We start from the raw sequence: 17,059 nt of genomic DNA on the forward strand, positions 1-17,059 counted from the left end.
CCGAGGGCCCGGGCATCCCTGTCCCGGGTCTGCCGGCGAGCGTCCCCGCGCCCCGGACCGTCGGCCCCCGGGAGGCGGGTGCGGCGGGCCCAGGGGCCGGGTGTGGCCGCCCGCCGCCGCCGCTCCTCCGCGGAAGCCCCGGGGCGCCGGCGGCCGGGCCGGGGGTTGTGGGGGCGGGGGACGAGCCCGGGGCTGGAGCGCCGCCTCCCCGCGCCCCGCCGTGCGACCTGCGCCCCCGCCGCCCCGCGTGGACCCTTTGTGTCTCCGGGGCGGGGGAGAGGAAACCGCTGGGGTTTTGTTTGCCCGATCGAGTTCCCTTTTCGAGCGCGCCCTCCCTGCGCCTCCGGCCGGAACCCTGGGCGGGCGGACGCCCTCGGAGAGCGGAGACCGGGCTGGATGGTGGAAAAACAAACGCGTCCCGACCGGGTTGCGGGAGAGTCCCCTGTACGCGCCGCCTCCAGCAATGGCGCCGGGGCCCCGACTCGGGCCCGGTCACGCTCGGGAGGCAGGTGTGACCGCGGGGGCCTGACGGCACAGCAGAGCGGGCAGGAGAGAGTGCGGGTGGGCGGGGGGAGCCCGCGACCCGAGCCGCCGGCGTTTCAGAGCCGCGAGCCCTGCCCAGCGAGGGGGAGGGGGGCTGCGCGGAGACCCGGCGAAGTAGAAGGTGGGGGCTGCGACCCACCTTCGGCTGGGGGCTGGGCGGTTGAGACATTCATTCCTTTTAACCACAGACTCGAGAGGAGCCTTCCTCTCCTTTCTCCTCCCCCTCGTTATTTGGGGCCTGGGGGAAGGGGGGACAGTAAAAGGCACAGGGACAGAACAGGCAGGACGCTGCGGTGGAAGCAGGCAGCGCTTGCACGCAGATCTGTGCGACCTCGGTCGCTTCTCTGTGCCTTGGATTCTTGGTCTGTGTAATGGGAATGGCGGTCTCAAACAGCATTTGTGGGGCGCCTGGGTTTCTCAGTCGGTTATGCCTCTGCCTTTGGCTCGGGTCACGATATCAGGGCCCCGGGATGGAGACCAACAGACTGCTGCTTGGGGCTCCCGGGGCCTGCTTTGCCCTCCCAGTCCGCCCTTCTTTCCCTCTCCCTGGCCTGCGCGCTCTCGCTCTCTCAAGACAAACTCTTTAAAATAACTTTTGTGCTTGGCACCCGCCATGCTCCTCAAGACACCCTTACCCTCCTTGCTACTGAAGAAAATGTTGGGCACAAGTCTGGCAAACGAACCTCGAAACATTCAGTTTGGGACAGACCCAGTCACACGGGTTTTCATTCCTTCCTCCCATTAAATATTCGGAGGCTCCTGGCACCAGGCCTGTACTGGGCGGAGGCTGCAGGCCCGGCCTGGAGAAGCCAATAAAACAACCACCTCTTTCCCTGGGGCCAGGAAGTGGGCCCTGGAAGATGCCGGAAGCCAGCCTGCTGTGGGCCCTGCCCTGCCCTGGGCTCTTCTGTGTGTCAGGGCCCAGGAGCTCCAGGTGATACTGGCTCCCTGGCCTGTTTTTAGAAAGGCCACATGACCCGAACACTGTTGGTGTTTCTCCCAAATGATGGCGAGCCTCAGTGTAGACTCTAAGAAGCCAGATCCTGGCCCCATAACAGGCTGGAAGTTTTTTTTTTTTTTTTTTTTCTTGACACCTCTGCATTGTGAAGAGTCCTGAAGGAAACCCCCTTTCTCCCCAAGTCCTGTGATATTTATGTCTCGGTCCTTCCCTCGTTCAGTCTCCACAGTAGGCTCAGGTGGTCATGTACAAGGTCTGTCCCCAGCGTGTTTAGTGGGTGCATACTGAGTGAACGGAGGCTACCTTTTGTGCTCCCACAGTCCTAACGAATTCATAATCCAACTGCTGTGTACTGAGTGTCTGTGCTGTGCCAGGTTCACGCTCTCCTGTAGGAGGGGACACAGACTGGCCATTCGGGTCGTTCAGCCAAACGCGGGCTGCACTCTGGAGGCAGTGAGCTTCCCACCACGCCTTGGAGGTCTTGCACAATTCCCATGGCAGCTGCATGGCCTGCTGTTCTCAGTGCTGGGACCAGAGTCAGCACGGGCGCCTGAGTGTCATTCCGGCAGTTTGCAGGGCCATCCCCTCAGCCAGGGGCCCATCCTACTGATGCTGCCCGTCAGTGTCCCTCAGATACAGGTCTCACCATTTGTCCCAGCTCACCCCACGGAGCACCACTCCCCGGCCCTCTCTCCCACCCCCGATGGCCCATTCACCCTCTTCAATCCATTCCTATCCTGCATCTTTGGAAAAAGCAAATTCCATACTTAAAACCCTGGACAGTGGTCCCTTGTCCTCTGAATGAAGTCTACCCCTTGTCAGGGGGCCTGTAAGGCTCTGGGCCACATTTTAGCCTGTTCTCCAGCCAACCCACTGCAGGCTTTAAGATGCAGCAAAACCAAAGTCCTCACTTCCCTGCCTTGCCACAGCTGGGCTTTCCACCCCAGGGTGCCCCTTGTCCACACCTGCCTCCCCAAGCAGGGCCAAATGGCCCAGGTGCTGCCAGATCAGTCACCTGTTTGCTCTTCTGGTTCCTCTGCAAGGACCATGAGCTCCTTGAGGACTCGTCACCCCCTCACTCCACCCTTTTCCACCCCCTGGCTTGTGCTTGCTCTCTCTCGCTCTCTCTCAAATAAAAAACCTCTTTAAAAAATAAAGTTACAGGGCACCTAGGTGGCTCAGTTGGTTGAGCAACTGCCTTCGGCTCAGGTCATGATCCCGGAGTCTCGGGATCGAGTCCCACAACGGGCTAAATAAAATAACATTTGTGCTTGGCACTTTGTTCCTCTGCAAGGACCGTGAGCTCTGGGCCACATTACAGATGGGCTCTGTAATGTCCAGCACAGCATATGTTGAGTCGAATGAATGAAAGAACAAAAGAATGAAGGGGCTCCAGTGAGTTCCCCAGATATGCCTTAAGCGAACGGTCATCACGTAGTTGCGTGCCCGCCCGACTTCAGTGGGGAAGACCGACCACAGGTCTGGGGGAAGCTGGGCCAGCCGCAGGACAGTCCAGGAAGCTCTTGGCCTTGCCACAGGGAACTGCTAAAGCCCACATAAGAAGGCACACCTACCCTTCCTCATCTCGGGCCTGCTCTTTGTCCTAGAAGACCGTCCTGCATCTCACTGTGGCTTTGCTGTGTAAAGAGGCCTGTGGGTTCCTGTCCAACTTCTACAGAGGACCCGGGGGTGGCAGGGAGGGGAGGGGCTAAGGTGATTTAATATTAGCCAACGGTTACCACATACCAGGTTTGTGCTAAAGGCTTTTCTTCCTTCCTTCCTTCCTTTCTTTTCAAATTTTAATTATTTATTTGAGAGAGAGCTCACAGGCAGGGGGAGCAGCAGGCAGAGGGAGAAGCAGGCTCCCCACTGAGCAAGGAGCCAACCTGGGGCTCCATCCCAGGACCCTGGGATCATGACCTGAGCCGAAGGAAGGCAGTCGCTGAACTGACTGAGCCATCCAGGCGCCCCTGTGCTAAAGGCTTTTCATGTATAATCTCAGGTAACCCTCACACCCATTTTACTCTTGAGGGAAACACAGCACAGAGAAGTTAGGCAGCTTGAGGATGGAAAGCGTCCTGGTCAGGATTTGAACACAGGTCGTCTTACTCGACCGTGACTTGCATTGAGGATAAAGGGGTGGGCCTTTCCTTCACTCAGTGGCTTGTAGGGGCCATGGGTCACCTGGTGGTAAACTGGCCTTCCTTCCCTCCCAGTGTGGTTCAGAAGCCAGGTCCGAGGGAACCTGCCTAAGCGACCCTGTTACCATGGCAACAGCCGTGTTGCTGCAACACCGATTTTGCAGGCGGAATATCAGTCATGCCCGCACACGCATGAGCCTGAGAGATTCCGGTGGCTCCGGGGTGGGCCCACCGGCTGGGATTCTGGGGCTGTGCGGGGTCCCAGCCAAGGTGGACAGAGGAATGAGCCCACCAGTCTCCCCTCCAGACTTCCCCTCCAGACCAGGCTCAAGCCCCTATTACCTTCAGACTGAAACAACTTCCAAAATGCAAAACATGCATGACAATGTGCATCACAGAGCAACCACTCCTCTACTCAAAAACCTTCAGTGGCTCTAAATAACCTGCCCACTGGTCAGTTACCCCTCTGGGACAAAAAGAATGTGGACTGGCCATTGTGTATTTTTTCCTCATTAAAAACAAACCTCTAAACAAACAAACAAAAACCCTCAATTCTATCTCTGCAAATCCTCTCTCCCATCGGGGCTCATCTCTCTTCCCCACCCATGCCCACCTCCACTGCCCACCACTGACCCAGCCAGACCTACCTTGATTTTCACCTTGACCACTGTAATAACTCCCCACTATTTTCTCATTACAAGCATCCATGTGCTCCTCAATGCATTTCTTCAATCTCATGCTCTTAGCTGGAGGCCGTGCTGGGAGCTGGGGACTCTGGGAGCGAAGCAGAGCCTGCCCCTGCCTCCTGGAGCTGGGGGTCTGGCAGGAAACGCAGAGGAACCGAGTCACTGTCAAGTCAGGTACTGCTGAGTTGTAAAGATGCGGGAGCTCCCGGGCCCAGAAGGGGGAAGGTGAGCTGTGGGAGGGATCAGGTGGGGGAGGGAGAAAGGAGGCTTGAGGGCTGGGCAGGGCTGGAGTCCTGAAAGCACCTTATACCTGAGCCTGCGGGCAGTGAATGCAGGGCCCACGGAGGGCCGCAGAGAAAGGCAAAAAAGTCCCCCAAGTTCTAACCTGGCCACAGCACTCCGGGCTGGCCAGGAGAGCCCTGCGACCCGCTAGCACACTCCAGCCCTCGGCTTCTGTGGGAGAAGGAGGACTGGGTGAGGTAGTCTTTAAGCCTTTGAACAATTTTAAACCTTAGAGAAAAGCCAGATTGGCAACACAGAAAGTTTTCTCAGGCTGGAGAAAGGCCACCCCAGGCTTCCGAAAGTTGGACTTCATATTTTTTCAGTGTAAACTGGAAGATTAATATACAATGGAATAGAGCTTTATAATGGAAAGTCACTAAAACACTGGGGATAATTTAATAGGAGATAAAGAGAAAAATTAAAATCTGGTCCTTCAGAGGAACATTACATCCAAGGGAAAATGGGAGCACTCTCTCTGTGTACACCAACCAGAAGCGACCTCTAAAACATGACTGAATAAGACAAGGTTTGGGGATAGGCCTATGGAATATGATCCCACATATGAAGGGTCTCATGTTTTGTTTTGTTTTGTTTTTTTAAGATTTTATTTATTTATTTATTTGACAGAGATCACAAGCAGTCAGAGAGGGTGGGGGAAGCAGGCTCCCCCCTGAGCAGAGAGCCCAATGTGGGGCTTGATCCCAGGACCCTGAGATCATGACCCAAGGCAAAGGCAGAGGCTTAACCCAGGCGCCCTTTCATGGGTTTTTTTTTTTTTTTTTTTGGTCTGTAAAATGAAGATTAAAAACTAGTGCAATGTCACAAGATAGATTTGCATGAATTTATGCTTCTTAAAGTGTTCCGAATCAGGCCTGTCACATAATAACGGCTCAGTAACTATGAGGCATTATTACTGTTCTCATGTAAAATTATTTTGGAAATGAATGGAAGTATATACCCCACAATTTTAACAGTGGTCGGTGGCCCAGACATTATGAACAAGTAAACACTCACACAAATGTATAATTATAAATTATGATAAATGTAAGGAAGAAAAATGGACCCAAAGGACAAACGGAGTCAGCAAGTAAAGGGGAAGCTGCAAACTTTGGGGGCCTCCTATCCGTGCCCCGGTTATTCAGTCCTTAGGATTTAGGGGAAACAGTTAAGAAAAAGTTGAAAGATGCCTGGGTGGCTCAGTCAGCTAAGTGCCTCACTTTGGCTCAGGTCCCGATCTCAGGATCCTGGGATCCTCCCTCCATTGAGCTGTAGGAGGGGCGATGCACTCCGCGGGGAGTCTGCTGGTCCCTCTTTCTCTGCCCCTCCCCCTACTCATTCTCTCTTTCTCTCAAATAAATACATAAAATATTAAAAAAGAAAAAAGAGAAGGGGCGCCTGGGTGGCTCAGTCAGCTAAGTCTGCCTTCAGCTCAGGTCATGATCTCAGGGTCCTGGGGACCTCCTTCTCCCTCTTCCTCGGCCTGCCACTGCCCCGGCTTGTGCTCCATCTCTGTCAAATAAATAAATAAAAATCTTTTTTAAAAAGTAAATAAAATTAAAAAGAAAAGAAAAAAAAGCTGGAAAATGAGGCATTGTTGAGTGGAGTCCGTTTCTTCAGAAAGAGGGGGATGGATTCTCCCCTAGAATGCAAGTCACGTCTAGGTTTCAAACCCCTCAGTGGCTCTCCCTCCTGGGGATTAAGACCAAATTCCATGTCCTCCAGCAAAATCTGGCCCCACATCCCTCCTCCACGTCTCTGAGCTCTGGTTTTTGATGCCTAGCTTCTTCCACCAAGGTATGGTTACCTGGAGTGTTCTTCTGGCCCCCGAGCTTATCCTCGGGCCACGCCCCCAACTTTGCTCCGCCCCTGACCTTGCTCCGCCCCCCCCTTAAAGGTGACCTCCCTGGTACCATTTTCTGTTCCTTCCCCTTACTTACTCTCAGTGGCATTAAACATTCCCTCGCTTACCCTGTTTGTTCATTATCTCCCTGCTGACCCCAGGGGCTGTGTGGTTTTGTTTGCTGCTCTCCCCTCCCCTCTGATTGTTTCTTGGCTGAGTGGCCCGGCACACCCGAGACTCTGGCCAGACCCTGGCTGGAGTGCGGAGGTGACTCCAATGTCCTGGCCATTCACACAGTTCCCCTCGAGTAACCCGCTCTCGCCCCCCTGCTTCCTAAAGGACTTTCTCTCTCCCTGACATGCCTCCATTCAACCACTACACCTAAATGACCTTCAGCTCTAGATCTAGAGGTTACCTGTTCTGGAGAGCCCTTCCTGGCTACCTGTTTTGGTTTTCACATTGTGCAGTCATTGTCCCCTTCCCACTGTCACACTGTAGGACCTCTGCATTTCCCAGAACTTAGATTCCTGTAGAAAGAGGCCGGAGATGAAAAAATAAAGGTTATCTCAAACAAGTATGTATAGTGTTATGAGGGGAAGGAGGGAGCAGCGTGTCAGGAAAGAGGGCAGTTTGGGGTAGGGAGGTCAGCGACATTCTCCTGCAAAGGGTGACCTTCAAGAGTTGAAGGAGGAGGACTGGGGAGCACTGGCCATCCTAAGGGAAGAGCAGTCCAGGCCAGCGCCAAGACCCGGCCCTGGCTGAACGGAACTGAAGTGATCAAAGTCAAAGTGTGAACCAAGGACAGAGAGAAGAGGGCCGGGAGGGTGGAGCGCTGGCTCAGAGTGGGAAGACCCTGAAGCCATTGTGAGGCCTCCGGCTTTTACTAAACGAGCTGGGGAAACTTTGTAGGGCTGTAGGCTTAGGAGGGGCAGAATGTGGCTCAAAGAAACCAGCGTTCAGTGGGTCTGTCCCGGCCAGACTGAGTCCTGAGGACCGAGAGCTGCCAATCAGACATGGAACCAGCCCCCCAAAACCTCAGGCAGTGGGGTGTTTCCTAACAGAATCAGGTTTGCATTGTACAAAAGTCACTGCCACCAGCACATGGGTGGCCTGGAACACTCTGCCTAATCTGTAGAGTGTGTTCGGATGAAGAAGTGTGTTCGGAAGAAATGAGACAAGCTCCACTTCCACTTTCTTCTCCTCTTTCCCCTGTTCGCCATCCTTTGGCCCTGAAACGTTTATTCAAAGCCTATCATACTAGCAGCAGTACTAGCTTAAAACCCACAGAATAAAATATCCACAAATGCATACTGATATAAAGGAATAATTGAATAAATAAATAATTGGGGGGAGGGGAGCAGAAGGGACAATTCTTTCTTGCAGTAGGATTCCAATTAATAAGTGCAGAAAGGAATAAGAGAAACAGAAACTCACCATTGGAACACCACAATAATAATCTTTGCAGGCAACATCCACTGATGCATGTGAAAATTAGAGGGAAAATTTTAAGAAAAAACAGATATTTGCATGGTCCAAAGTATTTCCCCCAAAATACATATTTTTATTTATTTATTTTTTTAAAAAATATTTTTTTTATTTATTTGACACAGAGAGAGAGAATACAAGGAGGCAGAGCAGCAGACAGAGGCAGACGCAGGCTCCCTGCTCAGCAGGGAGCCCGACACGGGGCTCCATCCAAGGACCCTGGGATCATGACCTGAGCTAAACGCAGCTGCTTCACCGACTGAGCCGCCCAGGCTCCCCTATTTATTTACTTTTAAAAGATTTTATTTATTTATTTGAGAGAGAGAGAGGGAACAAACAAGCTGGGGGAGGGGCAGAGGGAAAAGCAGATTCCACACTGAGCAGGGAGCCCAATGCAGGACTCGATCCCAGGACCCCAGGATGATAACCTGAGCTGAAGACAGACACTTAACCGACTGAATCACCTAGGTGCCCTGAGATATAGATATATATAGATATAGATGTAGATAAAATATTTTATTTATTTATTTGACAGACAGAGGTCACAAGTAGGCAGAGAGGCAGGCAGAGAGAGAGGAAGAAGCAGGCTCCCTGCTGAGCAGAGATCCCGATGTGGGGCTCTACCTCAGGACTCTGGGATCATGACCTAAGCCGAAGGCAGAGACTTTAACCTGCTGAGCCACCCAGGCACCCCGAGATATATATTTTTAAAAGATCTATTTATTTATTTGAGAAAGAGAGAGTGTGTGCCAGCGGGGAGGAGCAGAGAGAGAGGGAGAGAGAGAGAGAGAGGGAGAGAGAGAAGCAGACTCCCTGCTGAGTGCGGCATCCTTGATCCCACAATCCTAAGATCATGACCTGAGCTGAAATGAAGAGTGGCACCCTCAACCAACTGAGTCACCCAGGCAGGCGCCCCTGCCCCAAGATGCTTGTTAAAGGGAAAATACTAAGTGCACATTGGAGAGAACTGATGGGCTCCATCCTAACCAAGTGATTAGCTTAACATCCCAGAAATAAGACATATCAGCATCACATACCCCCTGGAGCCCTAAAGAGAAGGTTGCTCCTGTGTTATTCTCCCCTACAAGGCACAACCTCGATCTAATCATGAGAAAACACAAGGCAAACCCAAAGTGCAGGACATTCTACAAAACACCTCATCACTACTCTTCAAATGTCAGGTCATAAAAGGTGAGGAAAGACGGAGGAAATGTCACAAATTAGAGAAGAGTAAGGAAACATGACAGGTTGGATGTGGACTGGGTTTTATTTTTTTTTTTTTTTTTTTTTTTTTTTTAAAGATTTTATTTATTTATTTATTTGACAGAGAGAAATCACAAGTAGACAGAGAGGCAGGCAGAGAGAGAGAGAGAGAGAGGGAAGCAGGCTCCCTGCTGAGCAGAGAGCCCGACGCGGGACTCGATCCCAGGACCCTGAGATCATGACCCGAGCCGAAGGCAGCGGCTTAACCCACTGAGCCACCCAGGCGCCCTGGACTGGGTTTTAGAACAGAAAAAAAAAAAAAAAAAAAAAAGGACATTAATGGAAAAGTCGACGTTAATGAAATCTGAATAAAGTCTGTAGCTTAGTTAGAAGTGTTGTGCCCATTTTTGGAGGGGGGGCGTTGATAATTTTACTATGTTATGTAAGAAGTTAACCTGAGAGGAAGCCGGGTAAGAGGGTATACGGGAACTTCTGAGCTATTTTTGCAACTATTCTGTAAGTCTAAAATTATTTCAAAATAAAAAGTAAAAGAAAGAAAAAAATTTTAGAAGCCTCTTATACCCCTAGCACCAGCTTGTGATCTCTAAATACCATTTCCTTCAAAAGGAACCAGGGCTCCGTAGAGAATGGCTGACTCCTGGCTAGAACACAAGGAGCAGAACACAAGAGTAGTTTGGAACATCTTGAAACACCGTCTAGCAAAGAAACTATTGAGTCTCACGGGATGTTCCAAGGACCTCAGAGCCAAGTTGAAGAGATTCCCACACACCAAAGATGGGATGATTGGAACATCAATAAGAATAGTAAGTGTAACAGACTAAAACACATCAAATATTTAAATCTGTGTGTTCATAATGGTACTAAAAGTAATAATTAAAAAAAACCAAAGTTGTCACCCTTGTTGGGTGCGGGAAATCCAACTAATTATTCTGAAGACCAGTAAATTAAGGGCAAGAATGAAGCATTTATCCTGCCTTTCCTTTATGATTTGTACCTCAGAGGAACCAAATAGGGTTGAGCAGAAGTTTCTCTTCCTGGAAGCATTCCAGCTCATGGTAGAAGAGAGAATGTTCAAATTGGATGACTTTGTCTTGCAACCCTTCATGAATTAAGGGATATAAGGTTTGAGCAGCAATGGCCACTTATATCACACAAAGAGAAACAGCCAGACATGATTTGCCCCCTAATGAAACCACACAACACCTCCTATGAATTAGTCTTGCCAGAAAACACTAATCTGAATCTCATCAGGCTCTCGGTTAGACCATCGATTTATCAGAAACACAAAGGACAGAGAAGCTGGTTGAATTATACCCCAGCGATGCAAGCAGCGGAATCCAAACTGTGGGAGAGGATAGGACAAGTGAGATGTTTGCAAAGAAAATAAAAAGGCATGCAGGGGGACCATGTACAAAAGAGACCTAAGTGACATCTCAATTAGTTGCACAGGGCAGTTTTCATTTTTATCCCAATTATAACCCAAACACTGTAATATGGAAACATCTCTGCCATTTATGAGACTATTGGAAATTTGAACACTGCCTGGCCATTTGATAATAGTAAGGAATGATTGTATATCTTTTTAGTTGCAATGGTATTGTGGTTTTGTGTGTATATATATTATGTATAATGTGTATACATATATATATATAGTTATCTATATGGTACAGGTATATATATATATATATATAGTAATACAGAAAAAGTTCTTATTTTAACAGAGACACACTGAAATGTTTAGAGAAGGAATGGTATGATGTGTGTATTTCCTTCCATGTCATAGAGCTATGTCATATGTCATAGATGTCATATGTCATATGTCATAAATCATAGAGCTATAACTCTATGGCCAGGGATGATCTGATGGCTATTGGGCTGATGAAGTTTCATGGTCTAATTCTCTTTTTTAGTGTATGTCCAATATTCTACATAATCCAGTCTTTTATAAACATCTGCAGTCTACAATTAGAGATAATAACTATTAATATTTTGTAGTCTTAAAAAATTGATGTATAGGTGCCTATGTATTTTATAAAATTGGGTCATACGGGGCACCTGGGTGGCTCAGTGGGTTAAAGCCTCTGCCTTCGGCTCGGGTCATGATCTCAAGGTTCTGGGATCGAGCCCCGCATCAGGCTCTCTGCTCAGCAGGGAGCCTGCTTCCTCCCCTCTCTCTCTCTCTCTCTCTCTGCTTCCCTCACTGTCAGCTTGTGATCTCTGTCTATCAAATAAATAAATAAAAATCTTAAAAAAAATAAAATAAAATTGGGTCATACAACATTTACCTTTTTAGCAACCTGTTTCTATATTACCATACCAATAAAAATCCTGCTACCAATGGTTTAAAAAAGTCTTTCATGCCTCAGTGGGGCAGATGCTGTGTTAAGCCCAATATCCCATCTCCCAGGCAGCCTGTGATCTAGGGGAGTGAGGGCCCCGCCCCTGTGACTCAGTTGGCTGCTCTCTGTAATGGGAGCGCCCTTTCTAATTCGCAGCGGTACAGTTTCAAGGGCAGGATATTTACTCTACTGCCCACGCCTCCCTTCCAAGGGAGGCCTGGATTAGATTCTAGGCAGTAGCCTCCATGCCTCTGAAAGACATAGCAGGGACCTCATCATTAGAATGAGGAGCTCACTCCTGAGCCTGGAGCTTCAGCTGATTATCATAACGTTTCTGTCATTCACATCTTCCTCCGGGGTGTCTTCTCTGCCCGGGCTGCCTGGGGACTCCTCTGGGGTTCCAGAGCCCCCCAGCTTTTCCCACGGCTACACTGTGGTTTATGGTTGCCTTTTTAGCTTCTCCAGCAGACCCTGAGCATCTCGGGCGCCCAGCGCCTGGCTGAGGGTCTGGCACGGAGGAGGCTCTCCAATATGTGTTTCATTTCACTCAACGAAAGCACGAGAAAGCCACCCAGAGGGCATGACCAAGAGTATGTGTGGTTACTCAAACCCCAATCCCAATTCCAACTCCTTAGTGACTTTTTATAAAATGAAGTACCAAGGCAGTTGGCAGTTCGTTGGCCGAATGATTTCCCCCTTTCCTTGGGAGGCGGGGGAGGAAGGTTCATGGGGATGGGACAGTGGGGCAGCCGGGGGGGGGTGGGCACCAAGAATGGAGTTCTGGGCATGGGGAGGAAAGGAAGCAGGAGGATGGATCCCCTTGGCCCCCACTGCTCAGCTGTGTTGGGTGAGTCCCTGGGGTTGAGAACAGGGAGAGGAAGCCCCAGGACAGCCTCTGGGGCTGGCGTCTTTCCCATTTGGTAATCATGATTGCTCCAGACCGAGCCCTCCCCCTGCCCGCTTCCTCTTAAGATTCCCGCCTCTCAGCCCGTGTTCTGGTCTGGCTGGCCCTGGGCCTGTACCCACACCCTCGGCCTCCCTCCTCCAGGCTTGTCTACCTGGTGAGATGCGGGGTGCCTGCCGTGGTGCGTGCACTTTTGGCCCCGCTCAGGCTGGGGGCCGGGGGATATAGTGCTGGAAGCGGTTTTGTCACTGCTCTAAATGAGGGACATCAGTTCAAATGGACTCCTGTCTGGCAGAGGTCATGAATCGTTGTGGAGAGGAAACACCCCCACCCGGCTTTTTGGTTTGCAAAGTTCCCAGGGACACTTGTTGGCCAGGCTGTGGGACCTGAGCTCCTCTGGGCAGAATCCATGGCCCATCGAAGTGAGGGAGCCGGGTGAGTGATCAGGCCTGGCGTTTTGCTGGCGGAGAGCTGGAGGAGGGTTGGGAAATGTACTGAATGAATGAGGGAGTGAGCGAGTCATACTAAACACAGCTGCAGTGACCACGGGGCAAAGGAAAAAGAAGCAACGGTTCAAAGTCAGGCAGACAGACCTGAATTGAAACCCGTCTCCGCCGTGTGCTAGCTGTGTGATCTCGGGACAAGCCACCTACAGTGCCCTGAGCCGTAAGATGAAAGCCAAAAATTCCAGCTCATTTATGAGATTTACATGGGAGCTCGTGGCCTGTAACAGGCTGAATGGTCACTATCGTTTGTTTACCGATTCAACAAATGGGCATCAAACACCTACTATGTGCTGGGTACTTTCTAGGCCCTCGGAGCAGATCACGGAACAAAACCCATGGAGACCCATTCCCTTGGCGGGTTCACATTCAGGCAGGGGAGAGAGAGAGTAGACAACAGACAAGGGCAGCAGCCTGTTGGAAAGTGAGAAAGGCTCTTGGGGGAGACAAAGTAGAAAGACATGGCGTGAGGCATACCGTGGGCTGGTCTGCAGTGTCATTGGAAATAGGGCGTCAGAGTTGGCTGCATTAAGGAGGTTGCGTTTGAGCCTTTGCTGGAGGGGAGGGAGACACACGTGCCAGGATCTCAGGCCAGAGTTGCCCAGGCCCATGGGGAGCCAGGGTGGAGGGCTGGGGTGTGCAGGGGCTATAGAGGAGCGAGCGGGGAAACAAAGTTGGAGGTAGGGTGGCCAGACCACGGGGCACTGCCAGCCGCTGTGAACTCAGCTTTCACTCTGGGTGAGAGGAGCCCTTGAGTCTTTAGCAGAAGAATGACAGGCTCCGACTTGGGCAGGAGAAGGATAACCCATGGCCGGGATGAGCCTGGGTGGAAGGGGCAGGGGAAGAATTAGAAGAGCAGGCAGAGGCCCAGTGCTGCTGGCGGTGACGGGGAGTCAGAGTCTGTGTGGGTGTGAAGAGCCAGTTTGGTTTCCCCAGGGGCGGGGATGGGGAGCGTGAGCCAGAGCGAGGAGTCCAGGGTGCCTGTGGGGTTTGAGCCTCAAAAAGTGGAATCCGGGGCACCTGGGTGGCTCAGTGGGTTAAGCCGCTGCCTTCGGCGGAGAGTAAGGGGTCGGTCTGGGGTGCATTAAGTGTAGAGGTCAGTTAGCTACACGAAGATATTTAACGGGCTGCTGATGTAAACTGGGGCGTTGTTAGTGTGACGATGACTGTTTTTCCTCTACTCTCCCCTTGACCCTCATGCCAGCCGGTGAAGAAGGCTATGATTATTCTCCCAGCGGGACAGAATGGCGGTCCTACCAAGAGTATATACCCTTTCAAAGAAATGAAAACAGGTTTTCAAACAAATACTTGCCCACGAATATTCATAGCAGCCCTACTCACCATAATCCAAGGTGGAAACAACTCAGACGGTGTGCTCACAGATGCGTGGGTGTATGAAATGTGTGCTCCCTGGGCGCTGGAATACTATTCAGCCATGAAAAAGAAACCTCAAAAACATAGTGGAAGAAGCCAGTCGCAGAAAGGCCACACAGTGTAGGATTCCCTTCACACGAAATATCCAGAATAGGTAAATTTAAATCAATAGAGACAGAAAGTAGATTAGTGGTTGCGGGGGATTGGGAGGAGAGAAAAGCAGAGAGGGATTAGTTAATGGGCACGGGATCTCCCGGGACAGTGATGAAAACGTTTTGGAACAAGATAGAGCTGACGGCAGCACAACATTGAAAATGCACAAAACACCAAAGAATGATTCTTTCTTTTTCTTTTTCCTTCCTTCCTTCCTTCCTTCATTTATTTTCCTATTTATTTAAAGGAGGGTCTGTGCCCAAGGCAGGGCTTGAACTCGTTACCCTGAGATCAAGAGTCGCATGTTCTAAGGACTGAGCCAGCCAGGTGCCCCCAGATGATATATTTTAAAATGGTTAACTATATGGTATATGAATTTTACCTTCCTAAAACGAACAAACAGAACCCACGAAGCAGCTAAGGCCAGGCTCCGCAGCTCCCTGCCCCGTGTGCTGACTCCCACTGCTGTTCTCCACTGACCCAGCGGTCTGGGTCCCCAGCCCCCCGCCCCACCCCCAAGCAGAGGAGCCAAGAGAAGCAGAGGGATGCATCCCCTGCAGGATCAGTTGAGAGCAACTGGATGGCCCAAACCCCAAACCAGGAAATCCGGTCTGACAAGCATGGGTTCACACCTGAAATCAGCCCAGCCCTGGAAAACCTGCGGCTGGGGTTTGCTGGCGGCAGAAGGAACCTGTACTTCCGGGTAAGTCGGGTTTGTTCTGCTTGGGAGGAAGGAGCAGCCAAACTGCCATATTTAACCCTTCAGCATCCAAGGCTCCCAGAACCGGAGGGGACTTAAGAAATCATCCAGGAAGACATGGAATCCCCAAGCAGATAAACACCGTCCCCCAAGTCGCAGAGCCCATACACGGCTGCGCTGGTCCTGGGAGGAAGGGAGCCAACACTTACAGAGCGCAGCCTCTAGGTCCAGTCGCCTGCAGGAGTTATCTCAGCCCCTGCAAAGCAGATGTGAATAGCTCCATTTCTCAGAGGAAGTTCAGGGAGGCTCAGTCCCCAGGCCGGTAGACAGACGTCTCCCCGCTATTAGGAGGCAGGGCTGGCAGTTGAAGAGAGATCTACCTGACTCTTAACCATCCGTCAGTCTTGCTAGGCTTTTGTCAGTCTTGTCCACACGGGTATCCCCAGTGCCAGGAGAATGAATGAATGGGTCACACCAACCTCTTTCCGAGCTTCCCTGCCTCCTTCCAGACTCACCCTGTTCAAAGTTAACAAACAGCTCTCTCTGGGGCTCCCTCACACAGTTGCCATGGTAACTGAACTCTCAGAACTTAGAAACAACAGCTAGGGGCAATCCAGGACAAAAGCAGAGAACCCTTCTCTTGCTAAACTAGTTAAGGCTTTTCTGTCCAAGCCGATGAAGATTAACACAAACCGGCAGAGAGCGAGAAGATATTTCCGAACACATCTTTATTGTTACTGACCGTGGTCATTGACCAAGGACCCTTGGTGACCCACCACTGTCACCTTCACTACAGATCCGTGGTTTAAAAAATTGTATCTACTGAGGACATCTGCCTTTGTGTGGTAACTAAATTATAACCCTGGGGCGCCTGGGTGGCTCAGTGGGTTAAGCCGCTGCCTTCGGCTCAGGTCATGATCTCAGGGTCCTGGGATCGAGTCCCGCATCGGGCTCTCTGCTCAGCAGGGAGCCTGCTTCCTCCTCTCTCTCTCTGCCTGCCTCTCTGCCTACTTGTGATCTCTCTGTGTCAAATAAATAAATAAAATCTTTAAAAAAAAAAAAATAAATAAATAAAAAAATAAATAAATTATAACCCTGATCTGCCACTAGTGCTTTGGATTAGCAGGTGATAACCACCATTACCTCAACGGGTTGACAGCATTTCAGCCCAAAGCAGGAGACTTGCTAGTTTTGCTAAGTAGTACAGACCTATAGTGTTTGGACTTTTTGAGGTATTGAAGAGAGTTTCCTGGGGCACCTGGGTGGCTCAGTCAGTTAAGCATCCAACTCTTAATCTCAGCTCAGGTCTTGAATCTCAGGGTCGTGAGGTCAAGCCCTGCATTGGGCTCCACGCTGGGTGTGGAACCTACTTTAAAAAAAGAAACAAAGCGAGGAAGGTGGGAAGGAAGGAGGGAAGGTCTTAAGACCATTTCAAACAAAATGAGAAATGAAAATGAGGAAACGTTATAGTGGAAAAAAAACCTTAAAAGAATTGAATATTATGCAAATAAACGAGAAAGGCTGAATTAAAATCAATCCTAGAAGACAATTGCATTTGAAACAGACCAAATATCACATATAAAAAATGAAGATGTTATTGGGGAGTGGTTTTCCCATCCACAAAGGGAAAAAGAAAAGCACCAGGATCAAACAAGTCCTTGGGTGAATTCAACCAACACTTTAAGGTGCGGAGACTAAAAGTGTTATTCAAATTCTTCAAGTTCCTAGAAAAGAAAAAAAATCCTATTTTTATTGAGCCCGTAGTGGCAGCTGCTGTTCTGTTGAATTCATTCAATAGTCAAGATAATCCGGGGCACCTGGGTGGCTCGGTGGGTTAAAGCCTCTGCCTTCGGCTCAGGTCATGATCCCAGGGGCCTAGGATTGAGTCCCGCATCGGGCTCTCTGCTCAGCAAGGAGCCTGCTTTCC

At 50.4% G+C, this 17,059-nt stretch overlaps 1 long non-coding RNA gene across 2 annotated transcripts in view; it reads right to left on the minus strand.

The window, feature by feature from the left end:
• The window catches only part of LOC116592726, a 39,547-nt gene extending 23,583 nt beyond the window's left edge, over positions 1–15,964 (minus strand). Inside the window, exon 1 of one of the 2 annotated variants that reach the window (XR_004286595.1) lies at positions 15,342–15,964. This is a non-coding gene — a long non-coding RNA (uncharacterized LOC116592726). Of the gene's footprint in view, positions 1–682; positions 1,273–15,341 lie in introns of those variants that run through there. The other variant, XR_004286594.1, reaches the window with a different exon arrangement.
• Between the last annotated feature and the right edge of the window lie 1,095 nt (positions 15,965–17,059).

Source organism: Mustela erminea, chromosome 6 (assembly GCF_009829155.1).
Source record: "Mustela erminea isolate mMusErm1 chromosome 6, mMusErm1.Pri, whole genome shotgun sequence".
Lineage (NCBI taxonomy): Eukaryota > Metazoa > Chordata > Mammalia > Carnivora > Mustelidae > Mustela > Mustela erminea.